Below are 15,985 nucleotides of genomic sequence, written 5' to 3'. Positions count from 1 at the left end.
AAGGTGTTGGAAAGTAAGAAGAGGAAGGTGTTGGAAAGTAAGAAGAGGAAGGTGTTGGAAAGTAAGAAGAGAAAGGTGTTGGAAAGTAAGAGGAAGGTGTTGCCTGGAAGACAGGAGGACTGGGAATTTCTCTTTCTATTCATTTCAAAGGGACTTAGAGGTCAAGAAACTAAGGTAGGAGAGGCATTATACTCATCAAAATGTGTATTTTTACATGATTTGATTTTGTTACACATTACTACTCCTCAGTAAAGCTGGTTTTAAAAAAAATTAATAAAAAACGGAAGTGGGTTTCCATTTCACCCAGAGTAATATCCAAAAATCTTAAATCTACTCCCTGATACCATATCCCTCTGCTCTTCCCTCATTCCATTCCATCATACCAGCCTTCTTGCTAGTTCTTGAACACATTAGATATCTCTCGGCTCAGGACTTTCACTTCAGCATGGAATTTTCTTCTCCCACTATGCAGAGAGCTCTTTCTTACCTACTTGGGCCTTCACACAACTGTCACCTGCTCAACAATGCCTCCCTTGGTCATTATATAAAATTAGCTCTTTTCTGCCTCTGCTTCTTCCCTTTTTCTATTTTAATTTCTTTCTTTAACCTTGTCATTAACATATTATGTACATTTTCACTACTCATCTTGGGTTTTTTGTATTTCCCTCTAGAATGTACGTTTTTGAGAAGAGTTTTTTGTTGTTGTTGTAGTTGTTTGTCTTGGGATTTGTTTGTTTTGTTTTGTTTTCCTGTTTTAGTCAGTGCTGTGTCCCCAGTGCCTGAACTAATACCTGGGTCATAGTAGGTAACAAATATTTGCTAAGCAAATGAAATTAACATTCCTCTTTATTTTTTTTCTCTTGGATTTTCCATCAATTCAAATGTTCCTAAATCATCCAAGATGCACTATCAACTCTTACACTGTCAAAATCCTTTTTTTTTTTTTTTAAATGCAACAGTAACACAGCAACTGTTTAGTACAGGAATTGGCAAGTTTTTTTTCTTTCTTTCTTTTTTTTTTTAGATTGATTGATTGATTGATTGATTTGACAGAGATCACAAGTAGGCAGAGAAGCAGGCAGAGAGAGAGAGGAAGGGAATCGGGCTCCTTGCCAAGCAGAGACCTCAACGTGGGGCTCGATCCCAAGACCCTGGGATCATGACCTGAGTCGAAGGCAGAGGCTTTAACCCACTGAGCCACCCAGGCGCCCCATAAACTATCAAAATTCTTCCCACAAATCCTCTGCCTTCCTTGGAACAACTCCCAAAGGTCAGAAGCCACTTAGAGCAGATCTTCAGAGAGCAGGGGAAAGGTTTTCATCTAAAATCAGAGCACATTTTTGGTGTCTCCTATTCTCAGCATTAGTTCTTGTTGATTCTGCTTGAGCTCTCAGGCTCAGTGAGCTTTTGAATAAGCCTAAGGTAGGTTGAGATTCTTCTTAACAACAATCAGCTTCCCTCAGCCTACCTCACCCTCAGCTTCCCTCACCCTTCTGAACCGTTGGCCATTGTGATCCTTCTGGGATGCTTCTCCCTTACCATCTGACCAATAGTAGCATCTCAACAGACTGCTCCAAATAAAATACTTGCTTCAGGCCCTTCTTACCCTTCGTGAAGATACTGAAGAATCCCTTTAAGACAATCCACTGCTTCAGAAGGACACAATTCTTTGTTTGCAGATAGACAGGTAGGTAGACACACAGATAGACAAACATGTTGCATAGTAACTGCCAAAACTTCTTGGTCTCCTAGGGCAGGAGGCTATGTGTACCGGGGGGGGGAAGGGCATAAGAACTGACTGCTAATGATTATGCAGTTTTTTGAGAGAGTGATGGAAATGTTCTAAACTTAGATTGCAGGGCTCCTGGGTGGCTCAGTGGGTTAAGCCTCCGCCTTCAACTCAGGTCATGATCTCAGGGTCCTAGGATCAAGGCCAGCATTGGACTTTCTGCTCAGCGGGGAACCTGCTTCCCCTTCTCTCTCTCTCTGCCTGCCTCTCTGCCTACTTGTGATCTCTGTCTGTCAAATAAATAAATAAAATCTTCAAAAACATTAATTAAAAAAAACTTCGATTGCAATAGTAGCTGCATGACTGTGAATATACTGAAAATCAGTGAATTGTGTATTTTTTTTTTAAGATTTTATTTATTTATTTGTCAGAGAGAGAGAGGGAGAGAGAGCAAGCACAGGCAGACAGAATGGCAGGCAGAGGGAGAAGCAGGCTCCCTGATAAGCAAGGAGCCCGATGTGGGACTCGATCCCAGGACGCTGGGATCATGACCTGAGCCGAAGGCAGCTGCTTAACCAACTGAGCCACCTAGGCATCCCTGAATTGTGTATTTTAAATAGGTGAATTTTATGGTATGCCAACTATAAAGATATTTTTAAAACTCATTTATTTACACTATATTTTTGTCTCCTTGAGTATCCATCTACTGTTGGTCTGATCTTTAGATCCCAAGCAGTTCTTTCATTTATTCAGTACATATTTACTAAACACTTGCTACTTGTCAGATACCATGCTAGGCACTAGGGATGTAAAAAGAACAAGGAAATCATGGCCCCCACTTTTATAGTTTACAATCTCAAAAAAATATATTGAATAAGTGATAATAAAGAAAATAAAATTGCTCTGAGAGCTAGTATATAGAGTGTTATGCCTAACCTAATATTCACTGTAATAGTTATCAAAGTAGTATAGTAGTTATTAAATGCAGAAAATGTTGTTCCTCATATCCACAATTATAACTCTGTTTTTTCTTTCTCTTCTCTAGTCTTGGCAACCCCCATACAGACACCTGGACATCTTTGCCATTGCCAAAGATCTGATGTGGCTCTGTGTCCAGAAAGGACCCTTGGGCATAGTCTTTTCTATGGCTGATATGTAACTCCTGGCATTCCACAAACTCAGATTTTTTTTCCATGCAAATCCCAATTATTTGAGAAGAACATGTTTTCAGAAGATAATTCCCTTTCAAAATTACCCCTCCCCCCAAAAATCAAACTCAATATATTCCACATTGTTGTACAATAAAATCCCAGTGATTTGGCATGGGCCATTTCCTCCTGGCACTCTGTTTCAAACATAGCACCGACTTCTTGCTTAAAGTGCTGAAAATATATATTCTCAACACAATCATCATGAAACAGAACCTTTCACTTCAAAGACGATTGAGAGACGATTGAGAGGACTCAGAAATAGTTATTCCAAAACAAATGCTACACTTACGTGACTTTAAGCAGTTTTCATATACTGGCATCAAGGTGCCCCTAAGTCATTTTATGCCCCAATTTGTGAGGAAAACCATAATTAAGTCTCGTGTTGCCTCTCTAGTTGTGTTAGGCTGTCTTCCCTTATTTGTGAACCTTTATAGCTGTAGTTTGGGGCATTATTTTTTTATTTCCTCTTTATTGGCTTCTTCTCAGCTGGAAGAAATCAATAAAGAGATGCTTAACAAAATCCTCAAGAAATTAATCACAATTCATCTAAAGACACACATGTAATCTGGTTTACCCAACAAAAGTATATGATTATTTAGACATTAAAACATGTTGCAAGAGGCAGCTTTATTGTGGTGGAAAACACCTGGAATTAGGGTCAAAGATCCATGTTTGAGTCCAAACTTGGCAAAGTACTGCTCTCTCTGGGCCTCAGTAAAAGTCTCTTGTCATTTGTAAAGCACGGTGAAAATGTAAGGTTTCATCATGTCAATGTTTAAATTTTTTATTCTAACTTATCAATATTTTTTTCACTGATTTTTCAAACACCATGTTATATACACAGAGCTACCTGTAAATATATACATTTCAAAACTATGCTACTGGATCACGAGGCAAAGACTGGCCCCTCTGTGACCCTAAAACTTTACCCTGCTCACCCTTTACTCCCATCAGGCCAGTTTCTTCCCTGCCACTTCCCATGCACCTCCTTCCTTCAACACCCCCAGTCTGCATCATGGTGTTTACACTATTCTCCCTACCAGCTATGCCTTCCCTCCTCCCTGTCACCTATATTTTCCCCCATTTATACCTCTAAGTCCAAAATGGAGCCTGCCTTCTCCAAATACCTTTTTAACTTCTCAACAGGTACTGTTCTTTTCTTTTTCTACTTTTTCTGACAAAAACTGTGGGTGTGCATGCACATGCACACACACACACACACACACACACACACACACGCACACACCCCTTCTCAAGTTGCCTCACTTTGTGTCTGGTCTTCCAACTATGGTACATTAGTCTGTTGCTTGGAGGAAGGGTAGAGAACAAGCCTGGAGAGATCAGTTTGGAATGGGCTTATAGAAAGTTCTGAATTTCAGTTTTTTCTAAGCATCTTGGAGATACTAAAAACTTGTAAGCAGAAGAGTGGTCCATCAGGGCAATGTTCATGGAGATCAGAGTTTAGAGACCAGCCCAGAGGTTACTGCAGTCAATTAGGTAGGAAGTGATGAGGATAATAACTAGAACCCTAGCAGTGGAGTTAAGGAGAGGCTAAGGATGAAAAGTCAGGCATGGGGCTTGTGATAATGCCCTCTGTGGTCCTCATTTTCCTATGAATCCTGCTCCTACTGAGTGTTCTCTGTCTCAGGAACTGAGGCTATCATCCTTACAGAGGACAAAAATCTAGGAAACCATCTGGATACCTCCTTGTCCCTCACTCCACATCCCACCAAATCACTAACTTATACTAATTCAGCCTTCAAGATTGACTACATCCTTCATTTCTCTCGAACCACTTGCCATCACCTGAAACCACGCCTTTGGTACTTCCAACTGAAGTATCCCTCCTCCAAACCTTCCCCTCCATATCCACCAACTCTTTGTCACATCAATCAATCTAAACTGTTACTCTGATTCTTTCATCTTATGCTTAAAACATGTCAATGATGCCTGTTTGCCCGCAACATTCATTTCAGTTACCTTGCCATGGCTGATAATATCCACTGTGAGCTGGCCCTTTGGCAGTCCTCCTAGACTCCTCCCTCACCCATGTTCTAACCATGGCCCCAAACTTTTCACAACTGTGAATAGAAACTAATGTTAAATACTTCCATGCCTTTGTACTTGCATTCTTTCTCCCCTTCCCTCTTTTTCCTGTCTCAAAATTACTTTATTCTTTAAGTATTCAAGGAAATGCTCATCTTTGGTTGAAAGTCCTCCATGGCCCTTCCCTGTGTTCAAAGAGCACCATTATGATGCTGTTGACTTCACAGAAGACAATAAATTGCAATTATTCTTACTTTACTCTAGTTGACTCAGTTCCTTGAAGACAAGCTGGATTTACATCCTATTATCCTTAGTGTCTATCACAATATCAAGGCACATAGATGACATGTCATAAATGTTGAATAACTTAACAAATCAGTGATTGTGTGAGATGGCACTCCCAAATGGAAAGATGGAAAACAAGTCAAACGTATAAAGCTCCAGACGTTCACATCCTGACCAGGTCCAGGTTCATGCCTGAGTCAGGGCTAGGCCTTTATCAATGATAAAGACTCCTGCTAAGATCAGTGACTAGGAAACATATTAGAACTGGTGTTTGTCAAGCTTAATTTATTAACTCAGCAGTGTTGCTAATTTTGAAAAAATAGCCAAAGTGCTGGAGTAAGCTTGACCCACCTGTCACTCTTGCATAGCAGAAAAATCACTGGATTTATTATCAGAAACCCTCAGTTCATTCCTGATACTGCCTTTTTCTAGTCTATAAATGAAGCTTATCACTTCTGTAAATAAGTTTCATCATCTTTAAATGGAGAGGATAACCATCCCCACCTTCAAGAACTGACATGAAGTCTCAAGAACATAAGGCAAATAAAGTGCCTATTATAGTGGCTGGCTCTGAGTAATTAATGGAAATTTTATTTATTAGTATCATGTGAGAATTTCAGGTACAGTAAGTATTTTGCATGTGTTTGTTTTTAAGGAATGTGGACAGCTCCAGGAGCATTAAATCCTAATAAACCTAATTCTGCAGAGGATACTAGCTGAGGCTTAACCCATATTAGAGACTCATTCTGACTGGTTGGTGATCAGTCTACAAGGATATAAGACATGTAAACAGGATGGAGGATTTCAAAAACTGGATGCTTTCATTCCTACTAGTCATCAGTTACAGAGGCGATGACCAGACACCAGATGCCATTAAGTGCATTGCTGACTTTAATCTTTTCTACAATTAGAGAAGGTAGATATTATTATCCCCATGTTGCAGATGAGGGAAGTAATGTTCTAAGATGTCAATTAAGGTGCCCAAAGTCACATAAAAGTGGCAAAATCAAAATGTGAATCTAGCCTGCTTATGCCCAAACCCATGCACTTTCCCCTCATGCTATTTTTTTCACCAAGCTTTGTCCTGCACTCTGTGGGATACAAACCACTTCATACACACTATGTCCTTCAACCTGTTCCAACTCCCTATGAATAACCAAACACAGAAACAGACTCGGGACATTTAAGTTGCTGGTGCAAGATCACAAAACCAGTAAACAGCAGACGAAGAACTCACACTCATTTCTACTGACTCATCCACTACACTACACTTGCCTGCAATGGAGTAACCACCATCTGGCCAGACGGAAAAGTGTTGAAGTAATAAAGAGAACTATTTCTTCTTAAACCTTGTGTTATAAATTAACATAAAACTTCATCCTGATGGAGTAGTTTTACAAGCTATACTTATGTGAGAAACACATTACATATAAATTTCTTCCCAACTTCCCCCTGGTATTAGAAGAAATTAGGTAATATATGCAAAACCATGCATTTGCCAAAGAGCACACTTGGGATTGAAGGAATCTGCTTAAAGATCATGAAGCTATAATATTTTTAAATGGGGTTTTATTTATTCAGAAGATGAGACTTTATTAAAAACTACAGAGATTTGGTTGAAAATGTAAACATGTGTTAAATGCAATTTTAGTGATCTATGTTGAACTGAATTGAAAAATGGTAAATTGAAAAATCTAATATTCAAAAACAGCATCCATTCCATTTGTTTTAAAAGTTTATCAATTTATTTAGTGGCCTATTGTCCTAGGCAATGAGATACAGAGATATATAAGTCATGGCTACACCCTCAGGAATTTCTGGTCCAATAAGGGAGACTAACCTATCAACAAATAAGGATAATAAATTAGGTTTCTTTTGCTTCCATCATCATGTTGGAAAGAGGTACACAGTGCAAGCAGTAGTCAATTTTACACAGATACAAAAAGACTTCAGAAAATAAATGACAAGCTAAATCTTGGAAAGGGACAGGTATTACCCAGGAGACAAGGGACTACAGGTGGCTGTATGTGGATCAAAGGGCATTATAGGCTCTTTTGTCCTGGGAACTTCCCAGGGAAGTCACTACTATGGAAACATAGTAGTACTATGGAACTAAAAGTTAGGGTACAAGGGAAGCAGACATGATAAGCTAAATATGAAGTCATATTAAGAGCCTGAAGTATGGTAGCAGCCCTGAAGAGGACAGATTAATATCTCAGAGACATCAAGGATATAGGGTTTTTAAACCCGTCTATATAGGAAAGGTAAGAAAGAAAAAGTTTTCTGCTTTGATGGCTTGGATATCAATAACTGAGATAGAAGATAAAGGAGGAGCACATTATGGGAAAAGACATCAAATTCTGTCTTTGCTGATGGGCTTGAGAGTCTATGTAACATCCATATGAAGAAAGGAAGTAGGCAGCCAGATAAATAAGACAGTATCTCAGAAGAAAGATCCAACCAAGAGATACAGAATAAGGATCAATCATATTTAGATAGTTGATAAAATGATATGAATAGATAGCTTTGTCTAGAGAGGGTAGAGTGAGAAGAGAAAAAGAGCTGAGGACAGAGTGCTAAGTACTAACATTTAAGATATGTCATAATGGTCAGAAAGAAGAAAACAAACCAGAAGATAGAGACTGAAGGTCATATAGGTAAGAAATCACTTTCTCCTCCTTTTAAGAACCAAAAGAAAAGGGACGCCTTGGTGGCTCAGTCATTAAGCATCTGCCTTTGGCTCAGGTCATGATCCCAGGATCAAGCCCTGCATAGGGTTTCCTGCTCAGTGGGAAACCCGCTCTTCCCCTGCTTGTGTTCCCTTTCTCTCCTTCTCTCTCTCTCTCTTTCTCTGTCAAATAAATAAATAAAATCTTTTAAAAAAAAATAATAAAAAAGAAGAAGAAAAAGAACCAAGAGAAAGGAGTTTAAAGAGCAAGGAGGGTTACTCAGCAGCTCCAAATACCATAGTGAGCTCAAGGAAGAAAAGAGCCAGGAAGAAAAGCAAGGATTCTACAGAAGAGAATTTAAAATACCACTTAATAGACAAAAGACGAAGAGAATGAACATTAAAATAAGAATGAGGGAATGATGAAAATGCAAGGAATGTAAGAGGCATTAAGAAATCATGATTTGGGGGTGCCTCAGCCGTTCAGTTGGTTAAGCGGCTGCCTGGGGCTCAGGTCATGATCTCTAGGTCCTGGGAAGAAGGCCCATGTCTGGCTGTCTGTTCAGTGGAGAGTCTGCTTCTCCCTCTGCCTCTGCCCCTCCCCCAACTTGTGCATGCATGCTCTCTCTCAAATAAATAAACTCTTTTTTGAAAAAAAAGTCATGATTTGTTTTCATACTTATAGTATAGGAGGACTATGAAAATGAAGAGATCACTTCACCAAAGTTTCTAGCTTGTGTGACATAGATCACCAAAAGGAAGGAACACAAAAGAAATGAGTCTGATAATGAAAAAAAAAAAAAGTGAGTTAAGTTTTGGAGGTTTGTGTTTTAAGTGACTATGATATTTTCAGGATAGATTCCATGAAAATAAAAAAATGAAAAAATAAAAAAGTCATATATCATAATGAAAAGAGAGTGAGTGGCTAGAGAGATGCCCTATTGGTTTAAGTTGAATAAAGAAAGAACTGAAATCATGAAGGGGAGAATACCGGAAGAAAAGGCAAAGGAAAGCAACTGCCACTTCAAAGAGGGAATGAAGAGGCTGGGATAAGAGAATGTTATTATAGTTTAACATTTCTGGAATTAAAGTGGTACCTGCAATAACTAGCATATAACTTTGGTAGTAAAGGAGCTGAATAAAGAAAATCATTGGAGCCCATGAGGTCAGGAAGATTTGAGGCTAATATGGATCATCCACTTGGATACGGAAATTATCTAGAACAACAAAAAAAGCTGAAAGAGAAGAAAAAATAACAGCCAGGAGCAAAAGTTCTTGATGAGTATGAGGAAATAACCAGGAGTTGGGAGAAGGGAGCCATCCAGAGTTATATATATGTCATAGCCAAACACCATAATCTCCTAGGTACAGCTGTTTTATAAAAGGCAGAAAGATAGAGCAATGGTTTATATGTGACAATGGGAAAAGAAAATAATGTCGATAGAACCTCCAGGACCTATCAGGCACATGATAGAAGAGAACAGCCAGCTTTAGAGAAGAAAATGGTATCCAGGCAGAAGGGCCAGAATTCAGCTAAAAGTTTGAGAGTAGAGATTCCATGGAAAACTATGGAGACAGAACCAGAAGAGAGTAAGCTCTATGCAGACTAAGGATGGCAATATTTTTTAAAGTAATCTAAAGCTGGAGGCTCTTGCCTTTTCCTCACATGTCTACAATGATAGGAGGAGGATCACCTGAGAAATTATGGTGTCATACTTCACAATGGGCATGGGATGTCAGAAGCCTTATGAGGTTGTTGTCTTCATTTTATATGAGTTAGATGTTGAGGCTCTGTTTAGGTACTCTTAAAAAGAACCTATGGTAACAAAGAGTATATACTCTCTGATCCGTCTCTGAGGGGCCCACAAGGAAGGAGCAGAGACAGTCTGAGAAACAAATACCTTCTTACATGGTGGAATGATATAAATGCTCTGATGGGTATCAGGAATCCTGCCCTCACCTAGCTTCTGCTATCCTTCCTTGGAAGTGTTCTCTATTGCATCTTTTATAATCGTCTCTTTTTTAAAAAGAGCTGTTCATGTGCATGCAACCTGCCTGAGCAATGAGATAAGAAGCAGGGAGGATGTGAGGTGCCTGGGTGGCTCAGTGGGTTAAGCCTGTGCCTTCAGTTCTGGTCATGATCTCATGGTCCTGGGATGGAGCCCCGAATCGGGCTCACTGCTCAGCGGGGAGCCTGCTTCCCTCTCTCTCTGCCTACTTGTGATATCTCTCTCTGTCAAAAATTAAATAAAAATCTTTAAAATAAATAAAAGAAGCAGGGAGGATGGAGTAGCAAGTGACTGGTCATAAAGTCCAGTCGCTAACACACTACAGACATTCACCATCTTGAGTGTGAAGTTATGTAGAATGACAGCAGGAACTGGAACAGAAATTAAAATTACAACCCAGTGCAAAAGTCCTTAAGAACCTGAAGTTCAATGGGGCACGTGGGTGGCTCAGTGGGTTAAAGCCTCTGCCATCAGCTCAGGTCATGATCTCAGGGTTCTGGGATCGAGCCCCGCATCGGGCTCTCTGCTCAGTGGGGAGTCTGCTTCCTCCTCTCTCCCTGCCTGCCTCTCTGCCTATTTGTAATCTCTGTCTATCAAATAAATAAATAAAATCTTTTAAAAAAAAAAAAAAAAACAACCTGCAGTTCAAGAGATCGCAGTTTTCTATCTTTTCCTTGGAAAGAGAAATGGCACTATTGAGGGTTACTTTCATGGTAAGGGGTAGCAGCGGCTATGACCATTTCAGAGGCTCACATTCCTTACTGCTAAAACAAAAATTATAAAATGTACATTTTATGTACAGCAAAGCTGTTTTGAGAATTAGATGAGATAATACGTATAAAAATTCTTAGCATGATGCCAAACACGTTGCAGGTTCTTGAATCTGATAATGCATAACATATATTTTTATACATAACTGTTCTCTCTACACTCCACTTTAATCCTACAGATGGCCAATGACTTGAAATGGGTTTTGTGGAGCCAAATATTCCACAAATCATTGCCCATTCAGTTGTCTTTTAACAATTCACAATTAATCCTATCTCTCTATTAATTCTAAATCTTCAGTTCTCTCTAGCTAACAATTGCATCATTCATTCCAAAAATTAGCATATAAATGCTAGCATATGTAACACAACCCAAATGTAAAAATTAAAATATGTGTGCATATCATGGTAGGAAATTAATTTTCCCTCTATTACCCTAAACTCATTTTGTTGCTTATTTTCAATTTGCTTTGTTCATTGGATTTTTAAACCAATTTACTGATGTGTCACCATCATTCTAGAAAGTAAAGACTTAAAAAAAATTCTCTAAAATTAAAATAAAACTTGCTTCAAAAGAAGCTTTGTGAAGATTCAAAGGGATCCTGTCTCTGCCTAATTCAACTCCTGTCACATGGTTGGAGCTCAATATAATTATACAAATAATTTTTTTTTCTCCTGTCATGGAAGCAGCATTAAGTAGAAGGCAGAGCATGTAAGTTTTGTATCTCAAAAAACATGAATTAATATCAGGGTTCTGCTTTTTACCAGTCATAGGACTCTGGTCAGGTTATTCAACTTCTCTAAGCCACATTCCTCCATCCAGAACAAGGCGGTAATAGAGACTTCACAGGGTCACTGTGGACGGGAATACATCTGGGAATACATCTGGGAAGAGTCCGAAACAGTGCATAACATACTACAGTTGCTCAAAAATGTCTTTTATAAGACCACAGAGTGTTCTAAGTATGTATTTTTTCAAACATTTTAAGGATTTTTATTTTCCATTTGAACCACACAGAACAGCAAGTCATTTAGGAGAAACTGACATTTCTCAATAGTCCTTTCCCAATATGAGAGAAAGGACAACCTTGTCAAGGTTTGGGGACATAAACCATCTCTCAAAAACATCCTGAAAGGCTTTATTATTTCTCCTGCTTTGCTCCTTTAACCAATATTGATATCTTACATCAGTATAATAATTTTCACGTCTACAAAACACTTTCAAAAAATTCATCTTTAAAAAAAAAATTCATCTTACACTATTCATATAATACCCCCTCACTTTGATGAGGATATACATTACCATCTCCCCTCTAGAAATGAGGACCTGAGGATAAGAAATGAATTCATCAAGACCAACCTGGTAAGTATCAGAGCTGGGATTAGAATCTTGCCTTTCTAACTCTAAGGCCCATGTTCTTTTCACACAAGTAGTTGGAGGGGCAGAGTCCAAATTAAAATTATATCTCAAAATTGTAATTTCGTAAATTATTCTACTAGATCATAGCTATCTCTCACATTAGTTAATACTATTTTTAGAGTGCTAACTTTCCCTATGTGACACCACTAAAATCAACAATTTAATGCATTTTTTAACATGATCATAAAATCACAGAATGTCAAAAATGATGGAGCCCATAAAAAGCATCTAGTTCAATCTTAAGGCAAGAAATGAAACCAAGAAATGTTAGGAGATATATTCATCATTATACTTATTAACTTCAAGTCCAAGCTAACCATGGGTCTCTGACTTCTGGTCCAATGTCCCTTTCTATACTAACCTTCCAGACAAGGACAAGAATGACACTGAATTTCTTTTCTTTGTTGAAATACTTATTTGCTCTGTATCTCTGAGATAATTTTATCTTCTATTAACTTAAAATGACATATTTTGGAAACAAGAAATTTTTATTTAAATTTGTTTAGCATTCTCTTTAAGCCTTGTTCAATATGAAAAAAAAGAAATATTATTCATTTAAATGTATCATTTTTAGCCTATGAGTCAAGATTTAAGTAAATAGCCTCTTTTAATTAGAGAAAAGGGAGAAAAATTCCTGTCATACCTTGGATTTAAAAGTATTTGCCAAAAGCAAACTTCACTTTAGAAGAATGCTCTGTCTTGATATCACAAGTAATGTAAAATTTTCCCCATTATTCTGCCATCATAAATGTAGTAACTAGACACATTTGGCACTGTCATGATATATGATTGTAACTAGAATTATTTATATATCAGAATCTGTTGCAACATTCCCAAATTAACAGTTATTTGCCTTCCTTTCCAGTTTTCTATCAAAGCAACAGAGCATAACCCAGACATAAAAATTCGTTCTTTTTACATGCATCTTCGCAACACTAGTTCATACAATTGTTCTTTCTTCTAACAGTTATTTTCTTGCACTCAGAGAAAGCTTCTGGGAACAGACATATACCATCTCTCTTTCTTTTGGACAATTTAAACTTTATAATTGGCTTAACACAAAACTAAAAGTTACTTCTTACAAGTGTAATAATTGCCTAGGAGGTAGAGTACATGAAGAAATGTAGTGGCTTTCAAGTCAAACATATGGGGAGTTAAGCACCAATTCCTCTACAGATAACCTTTGTGACCTTTAGCAGCCTTAATTTTCACATTTTTAGACTATGGATAATAAAACCTACTTTACAGAGAAGCTGCAATTATTAAGGGAGATAAGGTTTATAAATAACCTAATATAATATTTAGTATGAACACATAGTATACCTTCAAGTAATGTTGAAATAAAATAATGGTAATAAAAATCTAACATACTGCAGAAGACATTCACTACACTGGAAATAGTGGAGTCAGACTATGCTGCCAGTTTTTATTAACTCCTCCTAAGTTTGAAGCAAATCATTCAAAAGAGCGGGGTGAATAATTAGGGCTTTTCCCCCAATTCTTTCATCATTCATACAGAAGTTATTTAATGAGAGCATCCTACAAGCCAGGCACTGTGCAAGACATAGAAGACATAGCAGCAAGTTCCAAGATATTTCCCTCATGAAACTCCTAAGTGTATCATAAGAAGAAAAAAATAAGGTATAGAAAATGTTGAATGAGGATAACTAGTTGCTTTTCCACCAAAGAGACCCCAAGATAAGAATTTGGGTACAAGTGCCTTATTTGGTAAATAAGATAAGTGAGTGGGGAGGTGAGAAAAGCCAATAAAGAATGCCTTGAGGTAAATACCCAGTAGTGCAATTGCAGGGTCATAGGGTAACCCTATTTTTAATTTCTTAAGGAATCTCCACACTGTTTTCCAAAGTGGCTACACCAATTTGCATTCCCATCAACAGTGTAAGAGTGTTCCCCTTTCTCTACATCCTCTCCAACACTTGTTGTTTACTGTCTTGTTAATTTTGGCCATTCTAACTGGTGTAAGGTGGTATCTCAATGTGGTTTTGATTTGAATCTCCCTAATTGCTAATGAGGATGAACATTTTTTCATGTGCCTGTTAGCCATTTGTATGTCTTCTTTGGAGAAGTGTTTGTTCAACAGTGTGGAGATTCCTTAAGAAATTAGAAATAGAGCTTCCCTATGACCCTGCAATTGCACTACTGGGTATTTACCCCAAAGATACAGATGTAGTGAAAAGAAGGCCCATCTGTACCCCAATGTTCATAGCAGCAATGGCCATAGTCACCAAACTGTGGAAAGAACCAAGATGCCCTTCAATGGATGAATGGATAAAAAAAGATATGGTCCACATATACAATGGAGTATTATGCCTCCATCAAAAAGGATGAATACCCAACTTTCATATCAACATGGACGGGACTAGAAGAGATTATGCTGAGTGAAATAAGTCAAGCAGAGAGAGTCAATTATCATATGGTTTCACTTACTTGTGGAACATAAGGAATAACACGGAGGACACTGGGAGATGGAGAGAAGTGAGATGGGGGAAGTTGGCGGGGGAGACAAACCATGAGAGACTGTGGACTCTGAGAAACAAACTGAGGGTTTTGGAGGGGAGGAGAGTGGGGGGTTGGGTGAGGCTGGTGGTGAGTATCATGGAGGGCACGTATTGCATGGAGCACTGGGTGTGGTACATAAACAATGAATTTTGGAACACTGAAAAGAAATAAAATAAAATGGGAAAAAAAATTAAAAGAATGCATTGAGTAATACCATACTGTGTATTTGAAATCTGCTACAAGAATAGATCTTAGGTCTCACCACACACACACAGGCACACACACCCCAAGTAAATATGAAGTGATAAATGTGTTAATTAGCTCGATTATCATTTCACATGTGTATACATATGTCAAACCATCACATTGTGCACTTTAAATATATACAACTTTTATTTGTCAATCACATTTCAATAAAGCCATGGGTGAGATTCAATCTCCCGGCCCCCACAAAAAAGAATGCCTGAGTGGGTTATCATGGGGGAAACTAGAGATAAATCTCACTGTAGACCCTTAGAGAGACAGTATAGCACATATATGGAACAGTTCCACCAATGGGGGAGAAAGCTGTGGTGTCTTTCTACCAAACCTGCCCCTAATTGGTTGAGGGTTGCTCCTTAGGGCAATAGCTGTAGTACTTCCAGCCCACCCCACCCATAAGCCCAGCAAATACTTGCACTCTGAGTAAGTCTTCCAACAGAGGGACACAAATTAGCAAGTTATCTTGAATATAAAGGAAACTATCCACCAAAGCTGCACATTTCTGAAGTAGGAGAAGATATGGTTGGGATCCAACAGCATTTTCTGTAAATGTGTTGCCATTGAAGATAGGTTTGGGATACAAGGTCCTTTCTGAGAGATGGCAATGTGATGAGACACAAAGTAGGAAGTGAGCCATGCAAACATCTAGGTACAGAGCATTCTAAGCAAAGGGAAAACACCCTAAGACAGAAGTTAGGTTTACAAATTCAAGAAAACATGAGTTGGTTGGAGTAAAATGAGGAAGAATATAGTGCTAGGAGGTAGAGGTCAAGATAATCTGCCAAAAGCTAGTAATACAGAGCCCATAGGTAAGCCATTGGTAGAGTTTGCACTTTAATCCAGATGAGACAAAAATCCACTGGGGGGGTATTAAGCAAAAAGTCATGTAAATCAATTTACAGTTTAACTTTATATCTGGCTTCTAATTGGAAAGTGGACTACAGGGGGGAGTAAGAATGTAATGGAGGAGACTAGTTAGGAGGTTAACACAATAATCCAGAAGGAGAATTTAGTATCAGTGGAAATGGTGAGAAGGGAACAGATTTGGGTTATATTTCATATGGTAGAG

This window comes from Enhydra lutris, unplaced genomic scaffold (genome assembly GCF_002288905.1).
Source record: "Enhydra lutris kenyoni isolate GAN:26980312 unplaced genomic scaffold, ASM228890v2 scaffoldscaffold37, whole genome shotgun sequence".
Lineage (NCBI taxonomy): Eukaryota > Metazoa > Chordata > Mammalia > Carnivora > Mustelidae > Enhydra > Enhydra lutris.
The sequence above is the reverse complement of the archived record's forward strand: the minus strand, read 5'-3'. Positions refer to the sequence as shown.